This window comes from Ranitomeya variabilis, chromosome 4, assembly GCF_051348905.1.
Source record: "Ranitomeya variabilis isolate aRanVar5 chromosome 4, aRanVar5.hap1, whole genome shotgun sequence".
In the NCBI taxonomy this organism is placed as follows: Eukaryota; Metazoa; Chordata; class Amphibia; order Anura; family Dendrobatidae; genus Ranitomeya; species Ranitomeya variabilis.
In genome coordinates this window covers 700,590,247-700,607,617 of record NC_135235.1, presented here as the reverse complement: position 1 = coordinate 700,607,617, position 17,371 = coordinate 700,590,247, and the positions used below count along the sequence as shown (strand labels likewise).

Here is a 17,371-nt window from a genome sequence, read left to right as displayed (position 1 = left end):
TTTGTATTTTTATGCCCTTAAATCAGAGAGATATGTCACAAAAAATAGTTAATAAATAACATTTCTCACATGTCTACTTTACATCAGCACAATTTTGGAAACAATTTTTTTTTTTGTTAGGGAGTTATAAGGGTTAAAAGTTGACCAGCAATTTCTCATTTTTACAACACCATGTTTTTTTTAGGGACCACATCACCTTTGAAGTGATTTTGAGGGGTCTATATGATAGAAAATAACCAAGTGTGACACCATTCTAAAAACTGCACCCCTCAAGCTGCTCAAAACCACATTCAAGAAGTTTATTAACCCTTTACGTACTTCACAGGAACTAAAACAATGTGGAAGAAAAAAATTAACATTTTACTTTTTTTTGCAAACATTTTACTTCAGAACCATTTTTTTTAATTTTCACAAGTGTAAAAACAGAAATTTAACCACAAATTTTGTTGTGCAATTTTTCCTGAGTACGCCGATACCCCATATGTGGAGGTAAACCACTGTTTGGGCGCACCGCAGAGCTTGGAAGTGAAGGAGCACCGTTTGACTGTTTCAATGCAGAATTGGCTGGAATTGAGATCGGACGCCATGTCGCGTTTGGAGAGCCCCTAATGTGCCTAAACAGTGGAAACCCCCCACAAGTGACACCATTTTGGAAACTAGACCCCCCAAGGAACTTATCTAGATGTGTGGTGAGCACTTTGAACCCCCAAGTGCTTCACAGAAGTTTATAACGTAGAGCCGTGAAAATAAAAAATCGCATTTGTTTTCACAAAAATGATTTTTTCGCCCACAAATTCTTATTTTCACAAGGGTAACAGGAGAAATTAGACCACAAAAGTTGTTGTGCAATTTCTCCTGAGTACGTCGATACCCCATATGTGGAGGTAAACCACTGTTTGGGCGCACCGCAGAGCTTGGAAGTGAAGGAGCACCGTTTGACTTTTTCAATGCAGAATTGGCTGGAATTGAGATCGGATGCCATGTCGCGTTTGGAGAGTCCCTGATGTGCCTAAACAGTGGAAACCCCCCACAAGTGATACCATTTTGGAAACTAGACCCCCCAAGGAACTTATCTAGATGTGTGGTGAGCACTTTGAACCCCCAAGTGCTTCACAGAAGTTTATAACGTAGAGCCGTGAAAATAAAAAATCTCATTTTTTCTACAAAAATGATCTTTTTGCCCCCAAATTTTTATTTTCACAAGGGTAACAGGAGAAATTAGACCACAAAAGTTGTTGTGCAATTTCTCCTGAGTACGTCGATACCCCATATGTGGAGGTAAACCACTGTTTGGGCGCACCGCAGAGCTTGGAAGTGAAGGAGCACCGTTTGACTTTTTCAATGCAGAATTGGCTGGAATTGAGATCGGATGCCATGTCGCGTTTGGAGAGTCCCTGATGTGCCTAAACAGTGGAAACCCCCCACAAGTGATACCATTTTGGAAACTAGACCCCCCAAGGAACTTATCTAGATGTGTGGTGAGCACTTTGAACCCCCAAGTGCTTCACAGAAGTTTATAACGTAGAGCCGTGAAAATAAAAAATCTCATTTTTTCTACAAAAATGATCTTTTTGCCCCCAAATTTTTATTTTCACAAGGGTAACAGGAGAAATTAGACCACAAAAGTTGTTGTGCAATTTCTCCTGAGTACGTCGATACCCCATATATGGGGGTAAACCACTGTTTGGGCGCACCGCAGAGCTTGGAAGAGAAGGAGTGTCGTTTTACTTTTTCAATGTAGAATTGGCTGGAATTGAGATCGGACGCCATGTCACGTTTGGAGAGCCGCTGATGTGCCTAAACAGTAGAGACCCCCCACATATGACACCATTTTGGAAACTAGACCCCTTAAGGAACTTATCTAGATGTGTGGTGAGCACTTTAAACCCCCAGGTGCTTCACAGAAGTTTATAACGTAGAGCCGTGAAAATAAAAAAATCGCATTTTTTCTACAAAAATGATCTTTTTGCCTCCAAATTTTTATTTTACCAAGGGTAACAGGAGAAAATGGACCCCAGAAGCTGTTGTACAATTTGTCTTGAGTACGCCGACACCCCATATGTGGGGGTAAACCACTGTTTGGGCGCATGGCTGAGCTCGGAAGCAAAGGAGCGCCATTTGACTTTTCAATGCAAAATTGACTGGAATTGAGATCGGACGCCATGTCGCGTTTGGAGAGCCCCTGATGTGCCTAAACAGCAGAAACCCCCCAAAAGTGACCCCATTTTGGAAACTAGACCCCCCATGGAACTTATCTAGATGTGTAGTGAGAACTTTGAATGCCCAAGTGCATCACAGAAGTTTATAATGCAGAGTCGTGAAAATAAAAAATATATATTTTTTAACAATAAAGATTTTTTAGCCCCCAAGTTTTTATTTTCACAAGGGTAACAAGAGAAATTGGACCCCAAAAGTTGTTGTCCAATTTGTCCTGAGTATGCTGGTACCCCATATGTGGGGGTAAACCACTGTTTGGGTGCACGGCAGAGCTCGGAAGGGAAGGAGTGCCATTTTAGAATGCAGACTTTGATAGAATTGTCTGCGGGCGTTATGTTGCCTTTGCAGACCCCTAATGTACCTAAACAGTAGAAACCCCCAACAAGTGACCCCATTTTGGAAAATAGACCCCCCAAGGAACTTATCTAGATATGAGGTGAGAACTTTGAATGCCCAAGTGCTTCACAGAAGTTTATAATGCAGAGTAGTGAAAATAAAAAATATTTTTTTCCCACAAAAAAGATTTTTTTAGCCCCCAAATTTTTATTTTCACAAGGGTAACAAGAGAAATTGGACCCCAAAAGTTGTTGTCCAATTTGTCCTGAGTATGCTGGTACCCCATATGTGGGGGTAAACCACTGTTTGGGCGCACGGCAGAGCTCGGAAGGGAAGGAGCGCCATTTTGGAATGCAGACTTTGATAGAATTGTCTGCGGGCGTTATGTTGCCTTTGCAGACCCCTAATGTACCTAAACAGTAGAAACCCCCAACAAGTGACCCCATTTTGGAAAATAGACTCCCCAAGGAACTTATCTAGATATGTGGTGAGAACTTTGAATGCCCAAGTGCTTCACAGAAGTTTATAATGCAGAGTAGTGAAAATAAAAAATATTTTTTTTCCCACAAAAAAGATTTTTTTAGCCCCCAAATTTTTATTTTCACAAGGGTAACAAGAGAAATTGGACCCCAAAAGTTGTTGTCCAATTTGTCCTGAGTATGCTGGTACCCCATATGTGGGGGTAAACCACTGTTTGGGCGCACGGCAGAGCTCGGAAGGGAAGGAGCGCCATTTTGGAATGCAGACTTTGATAGAATTGTCTGCGGGCGTTATGTTGCGTTTGCAGACCCCTAATGTACCTAAACAGTAGAAACCCCCACAAGTGACCAAATTTTGGAAACTAGACCCCCTAAGGAACTTATCTAGATATGTGGTGAGAACTTTGAAAGCTCAAGTGCTTCACAGAAATTTATAATGCAGAGTAGTGAAAATAAAAAAATATATTTTTTTCCAACAAAAAAGATTTTTAGCCCCCAAGTTTTTATTTTCACAAGGGTAACAGGAGAAATTGGACCCCAAAAGTTGTTGTCCAATTTATCCCGAGTACGCTGATGCCCCATATGTGGGGGTAAACCACTGTTTGGGCGCACGGCAGAGCTCAGAAGGGAGGGAGTACCATTTGACTTTTTTAGCGCAAAATTGGCTGTCGTGTTTGGAGACCCCCTGATGTACCTAAACAGTGGAAACCCCCCAATTCTAACTCCAACCCTAACCCCAACACAGCCCTAACCCTAATCTCAACCCGATCCATAAATACTGAAATACGTGATACGTGGCACTTTGATACGTGGCACGTGTCACTTAAATACGTGGCACTGAAATATGTGGCACGTGGCACTTTGATACGTGGCACATGTCTCTTAAATACGTGGCACGTGGCACTGAAAGATGTGGCACGTGGCACTTTGATACGTGGCACGTGGCACTTTGATACATGGCACTGAAATATGTGGCACGTGGCACTTTGATACGTGGCACGTGTCACTTAAATACGTGGCACGTGGCACTGAAATATGTGGCACGTGGCACTTTGATACGTGGCATGTGTCTCTTAAATACGTGGCACGTGGCACTGAAAGATGTGGCACGTGGCACTTTGATACGTGGCACGTGGCACTTTGATACGTGGCACGTGGCACTGAAATATGTGGCACGTGGCACTTTGATACGTGGCACGTGTCTCTTAAATACGTGGCACGTGGCACTGAAAGATGTGGCACGTGGCACTTTGATACGTGGCACGTGGCACTTTGATACGTGGCACGTGGCACTGAAATATGTGGCACGTGGCACTTTGATACGTGGCACGTGGCACTTTGATACGTGGCACGTGGCACTTTGATACGTGGCACGTGGCACTTTGATACGTGGCACGTGGCACTTTGATACGTGGCACTGAAATATGTGGCACGTGGCACTTTGATACGTGGCACGTGTCACTTAAATACGTGGCACGTGGCACTGAAATATGTAGGACACGTCGCACAAAAAAGTTACATGTAGTTTTTTTTGTGTCGACGGTCCGCCGAAGCACGACGCATCCGTCGCACGACGGATGCGACATGTGGCAATCCGTCGCAATGCGTCGCTAATGCAAGCCAATGGAGAAAAAACGCATCCTGCAAGCACTTTTGCAGGATGCGTTTTTTCTCCAACGACGCATTGCGACGGAAGCCAAAAAACGCTAGTGTGAAAGTAGCCTAACCCTAACCCTAGCCCTAACCCTAACCCTAAATTTAGCCCCAACCCTAACCCTAACTCTAACCCTAACCCTAACCCTAATTTTAGCCCCAACTTGTCTTCTCCTGCCGGCCGGCAGATGGCAGCAGATAGCGGGCGCACTGCGCATGCGCCCGCCATGATGAAAAAGCCGGCTGGCAGGAGAAGACAGAAGAGGACCCAGGGACCCCGGGTGAGTATGATAGGGTCCCCGAATCCCCCTATTTCTCTGTCCTCTGATGTGCGATCACATCAGAGGACAGAGAAATAACTGATCGCTTTTTTTTTTTTTTTTTTTTTTTTGCGGTCGCCGGTAAACTGTTAATTACCGGCGATCGCAAAGCAGGGGTCGGTGCAAATCGACCCCGATCATGTTCTTTGGGGTCTCGGCTACCCCCGGCAGCCGAGACCCCAAAGAACATCCGGGTGCCGGGCGGCGGGCGTACTGCGCGTGCGCCCGCCATTTTTTCCCGGAAAAAAGATGGCGGCGCCCATGGGGAGACACGAGGAGCACCGGGGGAGGTAGGTAAGTATTGGGGGGCTATTGGGGGCCATCGGGGACCACATTTCTCTGTCCTCCGATGTGCGATCACATCGGAGGACAGAGAAATTAAACGGCAAATCGCGTTTTTTTTTTTTTTGTTGCGACCGCCGGTAAACGGTTAATTACCGGCGATCGCAACTCGGGGGTCGGTAAAAACCCCCCGAATCATGTTCTCTGGGGTCTCGGCTACCCTCGGCAACCGAGACCCCAGAGAAAATCCGACTCTGGGGGGCGCTATTCACTTTTTCCACAGCGCCGTTAATTAACGGCGCTGTGGTTTAAGTACCCTTAGCGGCCGCCGTTAAAAGGCGTATCGGCGGTCGTTAAGGGGTTAAAACACATATATATATACAGAGCTGTATTTTTTATAGCCTTCATTTGTTTATATTGTGAATCTTTCACTTATACTTACTGGCAATGTGTGCTCCAATGTGGGCTTCCTGCTTTGATTTTGCTGTGGAGACGCGTCGCTGTTGGCGCCTGGTCCGCCCCCTTGTTCTGACGCGTCGAGCTGGGGAGTGGTCAGACGTCACGTGGCGCTGACTAGCAGTGACATCACGCGGGTTTGCCGACGGTGGAGCTATGAATATTTTCATTATATACTAAACTATTGCTATTTTTTAGCGAAGCTACAGTTTATAAGTGTCATCTCATGAAGAAATTTATTGGTCTTTGAGATATTATACTTTTTTACAGTGAGGATTATTATATGCTGCACGACTCTTTTATATTTATGTCTTTAATGAATGTCCACATATGTATACTTTATTTAGAAAAGTTGTCTTCACTTGGTATTAATCACAACAATATATTCTTCGTGTTTCTTATATACATTTTGTTAGAGTGAATATATATGTTTGTTCTTATTGATAATAATGTATTTAGATACATGATTATATTATAGCACTTTTACAGCACTACTTATGGCACTTTTATGGTAGTACTTATGGTATTAATATAGCACTATTGTAGTGGATATTTCTGTATAATGACTTTACTTGTATTTTTTTAGTGAGCAATTACTTTCAAAGCACTTTGTTGGTTCTGATAGGCACACTTCTTACCTTTTAATATATATATATTGAGCCGTATGCTTTATAGTCTTCACATATTTGTCTACATTGAGAATCTTCCACCGATACTTACTGGCGCAGTGTGTGCTTACGTGGGTCTCCTGCTTTGATGTTGCTGTGGAGACGCGTCGCTGTTGACGCCTGGTCCGCCCCCTTGCTCTGACGCGTCGAGCTGGGGAGTGGTCAGACGTCACGTGGCGCTGACTAGCAGTGACGTCACACGGGTTTGCCGGCGGAAGCACCGCCATTAGAACGCCACCAATGCGGATGTAATTTGGGTTATTTAAGCAACTAGTAACACACGAGTAGTAAGCATTTTCCCTTAGACGAAGCAATACGCGAAACGCGCGTCGGGCTGCTGCTACCATCATAGAGGTAATACCCCAAGCTATTTTTCTTTTCATATATGCCACTTGGCAAAGTCTTTTATATGTGTACCAGCCGTGCTTTTTTTAGGCCACTATTTTTGCACTTTAAGCCTGACATTTATTTTCCATGAAATAGATTTACGGTATGTGAAGGATTATATCCTCTTTATGAAGGTTACCACACTATATTATATAGGATTAGGTTTATTTGTATACACTTATTAGGCCAAACGTTTTTTCTGGAATATTTATTAAAGCACATAGCCACTTTGTGGCAAGACACAATATCATTAATTAGCTTGGGTGTATATATATTTATATTTATATGCGTATAGTACCCCTAACTATTTTTATGAAGGGAAGTACATTTTTATGGACTGAATTATATCTGAATCCTGCGCATTTTTTGTATAGAACACCTGATCATTAAGTTGTTATTTATGTAAACATTATTGTATCATCTTACCTCTTGGTGGTTCTTATTTGCATATTCTCTGCCTCTTTTTTAATCGATTTTGTATGTATGTCTTTAATAAAGTTCTGTGATTTTATGGCTATATAGCTTCCAGATTCTCTTTTTGATGGTGCACTTTATAGTTCACTTCTCCAACTCGTTCCATGACCTCAAAGGGGCCCTGCCATTTCGCCAGAAATTTACTATCCACCGTAGGGATTAGGATCAACACCCTATCCCCGGGTGCAAACGTACGGACCTTGGCGCCTCTATCATAACTTAGCTTCTGGGCTCCCTGGGCCTGTAACATACACTCACCGGCCACTTTATTAGGTACACCATGCTAGTAACGGGTTGGACCCCCTTTTGCCTTCAGAACTGCCTCAATTCTTCGTGGCATAGATTCAACAAGGTGCTGGAAGCATTCCTCAGAGATTTTGGTCCATATTGACATGATGGCATCACACAGTTGCCGCAGATTTGTCGGCTGCACATCCCAAAGATGCTCCATACAAGGCAGGATGGATCCATGCTTTCACGTTGTTTACGCCAAATTCTGACCCTACCATCCGAATGTCGTAGCAGAAATCGAGACTCATCAGACCAAGCAACGTTTTTCCAATCTTCTACTGTCCAATTTCGATGAGCTTGTACAAATTGTAGTCTCAGTTTCCTGTTCTTAGCTGAAAGGAGTGGTACCCGGTGTGGTCTTCTGCTGCTGTAGCCCATCTGCCTCAAAGTTCGACGCACTGTGCGTTCACAGATGCTCTTAGGCCTACCTTGGTTGTAACGGGTGGCGATTTGAGTCACTGTTGCCTTTCTATCAGCTCAAACCAGTCTGCCCATTCTCCTCTGACCTCTGGCATCAACAAGGCATTTCCGCCCACAGAACTGCCGCTCACTGGATTTTTTTTCTTTTTCGGACCATTCTCTGTAAACCCTAGAGATGGTTGTGCGTGAAAATCCCAGTAGATCAGCAGTTTCTGAAATACTCAGACCAGCCCTTCTGGCACCAACAACCATGCCACGTTCAAAGGCACTCAAATCACCTTTCTTCCCCATACTGATGCTCGGTTTGAACTGCAGGAGATTGTCTTGACCATGTCTACATGCCTAAATGCACTGAGTTGCCGCCATGTGATTGGCTGATTAGAAATTAAGTGTTAACAAGAAGTTGGACAGGTGTACCTAATAAAGTGGCCGGTGAGTGTATGTTCCCTAACAATGGGCATGACAGCAGCAATACGGTCCTGCATTTGCGTTACATGGTCTATCACCGTTTTAAAGGGAGTGACTTGACCTTCCCAGGTTTCTTTTGCGACGTCCAACAGTCCACGGGGACAACGGGCGTATAATAGCTCGAAAGGCGAGAACCCTGTGGAAGACTGGGGAACTTCCCTAATGGCAAACAGCAAATAGGGTAACAAGTAATCCCAGTTCTTCCCATCTTTGTCTATCGCCTTCCGGAGCATCTGTTTTAAGGTTTTATTGAACCGCTCAACCAACCCATCTGTTTGAGGGTGATAGACAGATGTACGCAACGGATCTATTTGTAAGAGTCTGCAGAGCTCCTTCATTACCCTCGACATAAAGGGAGTCCCCTGGTCGGTGAGTATCTGTTTTGGAATTCCTACCCGACTAAACACTTGCACCAATTCTTTGGCGATCGTTTTGGTAGCAGTGTTACGCAAAGGGATGGCTTCCGGGTAGCGAGTGGCATAGTCCATGATGACGAGGATATGTTGGTGCCCACGTGCGGACCGGGGAAGGGGCCCAACCAAATCCATCCCAATTCTCTCAAAAGGGACCCCAATGATAGGGAGGGGTACCAAAGGGCTACAGTACCGAGGTTTAGGTGCCGAGATTTGGCACTCTGGACAGGACTCACAATAGTTACGCACATCATTGTGTATTCCAGGCCACACAAAACAATGCAATATTCTTTCTGTGGTTTTTTGTACCCCCAGATGTCCCCCCATTATATGTCCGTGGGCCAGGTCCAGTACCTTCCGCCGATAAGGTTTGGGTACCACTAACTGCTGCACAGTGTCTTCCCCTTTTTTTTCTACCTGGTAGAGTAAATCATTTTCAAGAACCATGTACGGGTACGCTAGCCCAGTGTCAGGTTCTACGGGTACGTTATCTATCATTTTTACATTTTTCCTAGCCTGAGTCAGGGTAGGATCTTTCATTTGTTCGCTGTGGAAGTCATCCAACTGGACTCCCAAATCGGGCAGGCAGGGTGCTGGATGGCTGTCTGCCTCCGCCCCTCGCTGAGTTTCCTCAGTTTCCCCCGCCATAACTGAGAAGGGGAACTGAAGGTTAGATTCAATAACCTCCCCAGCAACATCTTCCTGTGGGGTCTAGGAACTCGGGACCTCCAGATGGCATGGGGGAAGGTTCACAGCTACGGTGAAGGAGCAACTGATTCTCCCATAACTGCCAGAAATGGGGGAAATCCCTGCCCAGGATTATATCATGTAACAATGCGGGAACGAGTCCCACTTTGTGTTGCACAGACCCATAGGGAGTGGAAATTGATATGACCGCTGTTAGGTACGAGCAGGTGTCACCATGCACACACGTTACAGAAAATTTGTCAGACGAACCAGACGGAAGTGCCACCAGACTAGCTTTCACCAGAGTCACCACGCTTCCAGAGTCTAGTAACGCCACAACACTTTTCCCATCAACAGATAATTCACACAGGTGTTTTGCTATATCACTTTGACCCGCATTCACATTCACCAGCCGTGTAACCAAAGACATGCGTTTCTTAGAGTCTATAACATCGCACTGCATGGGTTCAGTGGTAACAGGACAGTTCGCAGAAACATGGCCCTTCTCACGGCAACGAAAACACCTAACAGGCCCCCTACTGAGACCACCGTCCCATACTCTCGGTCTCGGAGTGCGAGCAGTCCCGGGTTCCTCCCCCACAGTTTTTGGCGATTTTCCTTCACCCGTAGTCGCTGGAACAGTCTTACCGGTTCCACGAGGAGAAGGCACAGACCGGGTGCTAGCGGTTTCGTCGGGAAGTCCTTCTGCCACGGAATAACGCTCGACCAACTCCACAAGTTGATCCGCTGTCGTGGGATTTCCTTGGCTTACCCACCTTTTCAGCGCTGGAGGTAGCACTCTCAGATACTTATCCAGGACAACCCGCTGGATTATTTCTGGGGTTGTCAGTACCTCGGGTTGCAGCCATTTCTTTGTCAAATAAATCAGGTCGAACATCTGAGACCGCGGCGGTTTATCTGGCTGGTATGTCCACTGATGTACCCTCTGTGCACGGACAGCCGTCGTTACACCTAGCCGGGCCAAGATCTCAACTTTCAGCTTCTCAAAGTCCTGAGCGACTTCCAGGTCCAAGTCATGGTAAGCTTTTTGGGCCTCGCCGGAGAGAAACGGAGCAATCAAATCGGCCCATCGTGCCTTCGGCCACTTCTCCCTCAACGCCGTCCGCTCAAACGTTGTCAGGTATGCTTCGACGTCATCTTCTGCAGTCAATTTTTGCCAGTACCGACTCTCATGGATCCTTCTGGACTCTGCTTCCGGGTCTACCTCAGGCATGCTCACCAGGCGCTGCGCCACCTGTTGGAGAAGGTGGCGGTCTGCAGCCGTCATGTCCACTAACTCCTTCAGCTGTGCGGCCATCAAGCGATTAGCTTCATGCTGTGTGGCAGTGGCCTGCACTAGGGCTTTCACCACGTCTTCCATACTGTCGCCTGTGCCACGTGTTGCCCGCAATTCTCCACCACAATGTGACAAAACACTCCGGGATCGCCTTTGCTGGGGTCAAAGGTCACGTGGTTTGTGCATTGAATTCTGAGGCGACAGCAGGTTTCCAAGATGACTGACCTCAAGTCAGGTTTATTTAAAGTGAAAGCAAATACAGAAAACAAAACATAAAAATAAATCCTAGCCTCTCCGGCGCTAACTAAACAAATACGTTCCTATCTAACAACTGGGGGGGCTTCTCCCTCCCAGCTAACATTACATAGATCATGAGCACAGCTCCCACTCACGTTTGTCTCACACAGACAGGCATTCTGTGTGCCCCAGGCTGACACCAGAAACCTCCAGCTGGTCAGCCTTTATTCCTGCACTTATTAACCCCTCGGTATCCTGAAGATACTGAATGGCCTAATTCACATAGGACAAATACCTGGGCGAGATATACCTGCCCCCGACTACCAGACCGACATGACTCTTACACAGGACTCTGTAATTATCTGACTGAGGGGGTTCAAGCCTATGCAGAACAGCAATGGGGACAGTACACCACCTTGTTATATGCCGCATTTGATGGTCACTTGTGGTAGTTGTCATGAGTAGACTTCCAATGGTGTTCTCCATAGCCCCATTGAGTTTCTGAGGAAGGTTCTTAATTTCCTGGTGACATTGTACAGAACCAAGCATTCACAGATCCATGTGTGTGGCATTAAGTCATAGGCTTTCCTGTAGACAATCCAGGCTGTGCTGAGATTGGTCTGTCTGGATCTTGAGTCTTGAGCAACTGCTTTACCTACTAGGAGCTGGTGCTTAGAGCCTCTGGTGTCAGTCTCAATGCCTCCTTTTTGAGCTGGATTCATGTACTGGTTCATATGGTTCTGTAGCTTGGTGGCTATGACACCTGACAGAATTTTCCATGTTGTTGTAAGGCAGGTTATTGGGCGGTAGATGGATGGTACTGTTCCTTTGTGAGGATCCTTCATGATCAGCACTGATATTCCTTGTGTTAGCCAAGCTGGGTGGTGGCCTGCTTCTAGCAGTTGCTTCATCTGCATTGCCGTGCATTCATGTACCGCTGTGAATTTCTTTAGCCAGTAGGTGAGGATCATGTCTGGGCTAGGTGCTGTCCAGCTCTTCATGTTCTTGACCCACTGTTGGAAGTCTGCTTCTGTAATGGTGACTCGTTCTTGCTCTAAGTGGTTGCTGTGTTTTATTCTCAGATATTGCAGCCACATTGCACTGGTGTTGTGTTTTTTACACTTTGGATGGTTCTTTGGAGAACAGGGAATTTATCTTCTTGGCCTCAGCATCTTTAATGTATCTCTCCCTAGTCTTGCAGCAAGTGCTGTGAGCCTTTGTTTAGCAGTCTCTTCAGTTGGGGTAAGGCATTTGTACTTGTCCAGCTTGGTCTTATTCTTGATCCTTTACACACTTCTGTATTTCTGATAGTTGGCCGACTTCCCTTCGTGGCACCTTGATCTTTGCCTACAGTCTTCTTTTCCAAGGGGAGCACATACTACTGCTGGTTCTATAGCCAATCATTTCCATGACTGCTGAGGCAGTAGCATAGAACAGTTTATTAGTTTGAGTTATGGTGGTGGTAGGTATTGATGCAAGAGCTGCTCTATTGGCATCCTCTAGCATTCTGACTGGTGGTGTTTCTTTGCTGAGCCTTGGCCGTCGAAAACTGGTATTGATGGTATTTAGTTTATCTAAGATCTTCTGATTGAGACCAGCTGCAGTGCTCTCTAGTTGCAGGGTTGGATCAGGATCTTCAGTGGGTTGCATATGTTGTTCTTCCAGGTCTTCATGTGGGGTGGATCTGCAGTGCAGTTGATCCATCTCAAGTTGTGATAATAGCTTTCTCTTTATGATATTGAAACTTTGGGTGACTAGTTGTTTCTCAGTTAGTGGACAAGCAGGTTTTGTATCCATCCAGAGTTTCCTCATACGCTTCATATATCCTCTCCCATTTGGTCTGCTGTTATACTAGCATTTCATCAGATCCAGGTTCTCTTGCCTTGTCCATGTATGGTTTGGTCCAGTAGCCCATTTATCATCAGATTGTCCTGGTTCCTCGACATCTGACGTGGAGCTTGTTAATCCAGGCGACGTCCAAGCGAGCATGACTCTCTTTGCTCGTGACACTCCCATGTTTATTGAGGTAGGCACCATAGCGTTATGGATTACTACTTGTATATTATGTCCAACAGGGCAAAGCCAGAATTTGAACCCCAGTCTCCCACATTGGTGGCTGTGATTTTACCAAACGTGGCACATGTATTGCCGGCATCTATTACATCTTTTATGGAATGTTACTGACCGTTTCCGATCTTAAGAAAAATGCTCGTGTTACCGATCATGAATCTGAATGTAGCATATTCATGACAAATGTTTAGCGATCGTTTTCCGAACATATTCACTCATCTGTAATTATGGCCACCACAACCTGCTACACAAAATTAAAAAAAAAACACTCAGTATGGAGGGATTTACAGTCCACCACAACCCCAGTATAATGGCCCCTACCAGCCACACATTCAGTATGAGAGTCCCAACAGCTCTTCTCTTATTATGATGCCCATACAATCCCTGAAATTAAAAAAAAACAAAAAAAAAACCACACACACACACACACACACACACACACACACACACACACACACACACACACACTACTCAGCCAATCCGGTTCCTGAGGTGCGCTGCTCTGGTCTCTGTTCAGTGTGAGTACTGAGGCTCTATACTGCAGGTGTGATGTAGTGACATCATTGTGCCTGCAGTGCACAGAGTCTCAGACTCAGAAGCGAAGGCTGAATGGTGGATCAGGAGCTTTCGACTCCCTGATTCACTAATCTATTCAGTGGTATCACCGTCATGGGAATGTGGGTATCACTGAAATTGTGATGATGGGAAGGGTAAACAATACCACACCCCACAAGCCCTGTCAATTTATGGGCATCATAGTAACCAAGTGAGCTACCTTTAGGCCGGGATCACACATGTGAGAAATACGTCCGAGTCTCGCATGGTAATACCTGGCATTGCCGCAGTCACACAGGAGCGGAGCGTCGGCCGCATAGCAATACATGCGGCCGCACGCTCCGCTCCCGAGCGACGGCGGCAATGCCGGGTATTACCATGCGAGACTCAGACGTATTTCTCGCATGTGTGATCCCGGCCTTATGGATGATACACTCCTGCCTATCCAACTATCGTATGGTAAATATCTCATAGATCCTGGGTTCATTAGCATTTGCACCAAGAATGAGGCTAAGTGAGTATTTATTAATTGTCGGAGGTGGTCAGTGAGGCGGATGGTACCATATTGTGCATGTAGGAAGCAGTACTGTGGAAACATTAGAAAGTAGGGGGATGGTAGTACTGTGGGGACATTATACGGTGTGCGGGGGATGCCAGTCCTGTGGAAACATTATCCTGTGTCTGTGGGAAGCCACTATTGTGGAAACATTATACTGTGTGTGGTGGGATGGAGGTACTGTGGGAACAAAATACTGTGTGTGGTGGTATGGCGGTACTATGAGAACATTATACTGTGTGTGGGGGTACAGCGGAACTGTGAGAACATTATACTGTGTGAGGGTATGGCAGTACTATGTGAAGATTATACTGTGTGAGGTGGGATGGAGGGACTGTGGGAACTTTATACTGTGTGTGGGGGTATGGCGGCACTATGAAAACATTATACTGTGTGTGGGGGTATAGGAGTACTGTGAGAACATCATGCTGTGTGTGCGGGTATGGCGGTACTATGTGAAGATTATACTGTGTGGTGGGATGGAGGTACTGTGGGAACTTTATACTGTATGTGGAGGTATGGCGGTACTGAGAACATTATACTGTGTGTGGGGGTATAGCGGTACTATGAGAACATTATACTGTGTGTGGGGGTATGGCGGTACTATGAGAACATTATACTGTGTGTGGTGGGATGGAGGTACTGTAGGAACATTATTATGTGTGTGGGGGTATGGTGGTACTATGAGATTATACTGTGTGTGGTGGGACGTTGGTACTGTAGGAACATTATACTGTGTGGGGGGGTATAGCGGTAATATGAGAAGATTATACTGTGTGTGGGGGTATGGAGGTACTGTAGGAACATTATACTGTGTGTGGGGGTATGGCGGTACTATGAGAACATTATACTGTGTGTGGGGGTATGGCGGTACTATGAGAACATTATACTGTGTGTGGGGGTATGGCAGTACTATGTGAAGATTATACTGTGTGAGGTGGGATGGAGGGACTGTGGGAACTTTATACTGTGTGTGGGGGTATGGCGGTACTATGAAAACATTATACTGTGTGTGGGGGTATAGCAGTACTGTGAGAACATCATGCTGTGTGTGCGGGTATGGCGGTACTATGTGAAGATTATACTGTGTGGTGGGATGGAGGTACTGTGGGAACTTTATACTGTATGTGGAGGTATGGCAGTACTGAGAACATTATACTGTGTGTGGGGGTATAGCGGTACTATGAGAACATTATACTGTGTGTGGGGGTATGGCGGTACTATGAGAACATTATACTGTGTGTGGTGGGATGGAGGTACTGTAGGAACATTATTATGTGTGTGGGGGTATGGTGGTACTATGAGATTATACTGTGTGTGGTGGGACGTTGGTACTGTAGGAACATTATACTGTGTGGGGGGGTATAGCGGTAATATGAGAAGATTATACTGTGTGTGGGGGTATGGAGGTACTGTAGGAACATTATACTGTGTGTGGGGGTATGGCGGTACTATGAGAACATTATACTGTGTGTGGGGGTATGGCGGTACTATGAGAACATTATACTGTGTGTGGTGGGATGGAGGTACTGTAGGAACATTATACTGTGTGTGGGGGTATGGCGGTACTATGAGAACATTATACTTTGTGTGGGGGTATGGCGGTGCTATGAGAACATTATACTGTGTGTGGTGGGATGGAGGTACTGTAGGAACATTATACTGTATGTGGTGGGATGGCGGTAGTGTGAAAATACCTTCATTACGACAGATGCCAGTACTGTGGAAACATTATACTGTGTGTGGGGGTATGGCGGTACTATGAGAACATTATACTTTGTGTGTGGGTATAGTGGTACTGTGAGAACATTATACTGTGTGTGGTGGGATGGAGATACTGTAGGAACATTATACTGTGTGTGGGGGTATGGCGGTACTATGAGAACATTATACTTTGTGTGTGGGTATAGTGGTACTGTAGGAACATTATACTGTGTGGGGGGGTATGGCGGTAGTGTGAAAATACCTTTTTTAACGAGAGATGCCAGTACTGTGGAAACATTATACTGTGTGAGCGGCATCATATATATTGTGTAAGGGGTGTAAAAAGGAGTGTGATAAAAAAGACTCCTCAGGGCTGTGCTGCATTTGTACAGACTGCTATCTGCCGTCCAGACGGGACCATGTGACATCAATGGGAAGAGGGAGGGTTTCAGGAGGGAAGAGTCTAGATGGTACCTGGTCAGGAGACCTTGATGACAGATTACTGATATTATAAAGGCCAGAGCCCCAAAGGCAGAACAGATTTGGCACCAAGAAAAGGAAAGGGGTGCGGGGAAGAATCTGAGGTACCAGCTCATGGTAAAGTGCCCGAGGCAGCTGGTTGTGGGGCAGAACCCTGCTTACAGGGGCATAATGGGGGCATTACACTGTGTGGGGCCAAGAAAGGGGCCCTGTACTAGGAGAACAATCCGCTCTCTCACTTCCTGTCCTCCATAGTTGGGTCGTATGTATCTAAACACCAAAAGAGCCTCAGTGCAGAAGGGGTTAATGTCCCCCGCGCTCAGTAATGGGGAATCTCCACCTACCTCCACCTGCAGAGCCGCACTCCACATACATGGCAGCGTCTAGATTGGAGTTGATTTCTTGAGGGGGAGAAGTGACTCCTTGAAATCATGATGTGCGGAAGGGGCGGGGCCTCCTTTAGTGTAATGACCAGCTGATAGCAGGAAGCTCCAGCTGCGTTTTAAGAGGCTGCTGCTGGAGAAGAGACGCAGGAAATGAGATGCTGCACAGTGCAGCATGGAGCTCTGTGAGGAGAGGACCGAGGGGCTGCTCTATGGAGCCATGTGAGGAGAGGACCCAGGGGCACCATGGTGCCTTGTACAAGGGAATGAGAATGCAGGAATCGGTGTGAGTGCTCTGAGGTTGTAATTTGCTGTGAGGGAGCATGGGGTAAGTAGAGGGGCATCCAGGGTGCCTTGTGGCTGTTGTTAGGGGGCATCCAGGGTGCTGTGTGGATGGTGTGAGGGGGCATGGGGTATGTAGAGGGGCATCCAGGGTGTCTTGTGGCTGTTGTGAGGAGGCATGGGGTATGTAGAGGGGCATCCAGGGTGCTGATGTGATGGGTCATGTAGAGGGGCATCCAGGGGCTGGTGTGAGGGG

At 46.2% G+C, this 17,371-nt stretch overlaps 1 protein-coding gene across 1 annotated transcript in view; it reads right to left on the bottom strand.

Annotated features, from left to right (window-relative positions):
* The window catches only part of LOC143766424 (uncharacterized), a 48,938-nt gene extending 32,035 nt beyond the window's left edge, over positions 1–16,903 (bottom strand). The window contains exon 1 of the mRNA XM_077254100.1: positions 16,795–16,903. The gene's annotated coding sequence lies outside the window, so the exon portion shown is untranslated. The remainder of the gene's footprint in view (positions 1–16,794) is intronic.
* Between the last annotated feature and the right edge of the window lie 468 nt (positions 16,904–17,371).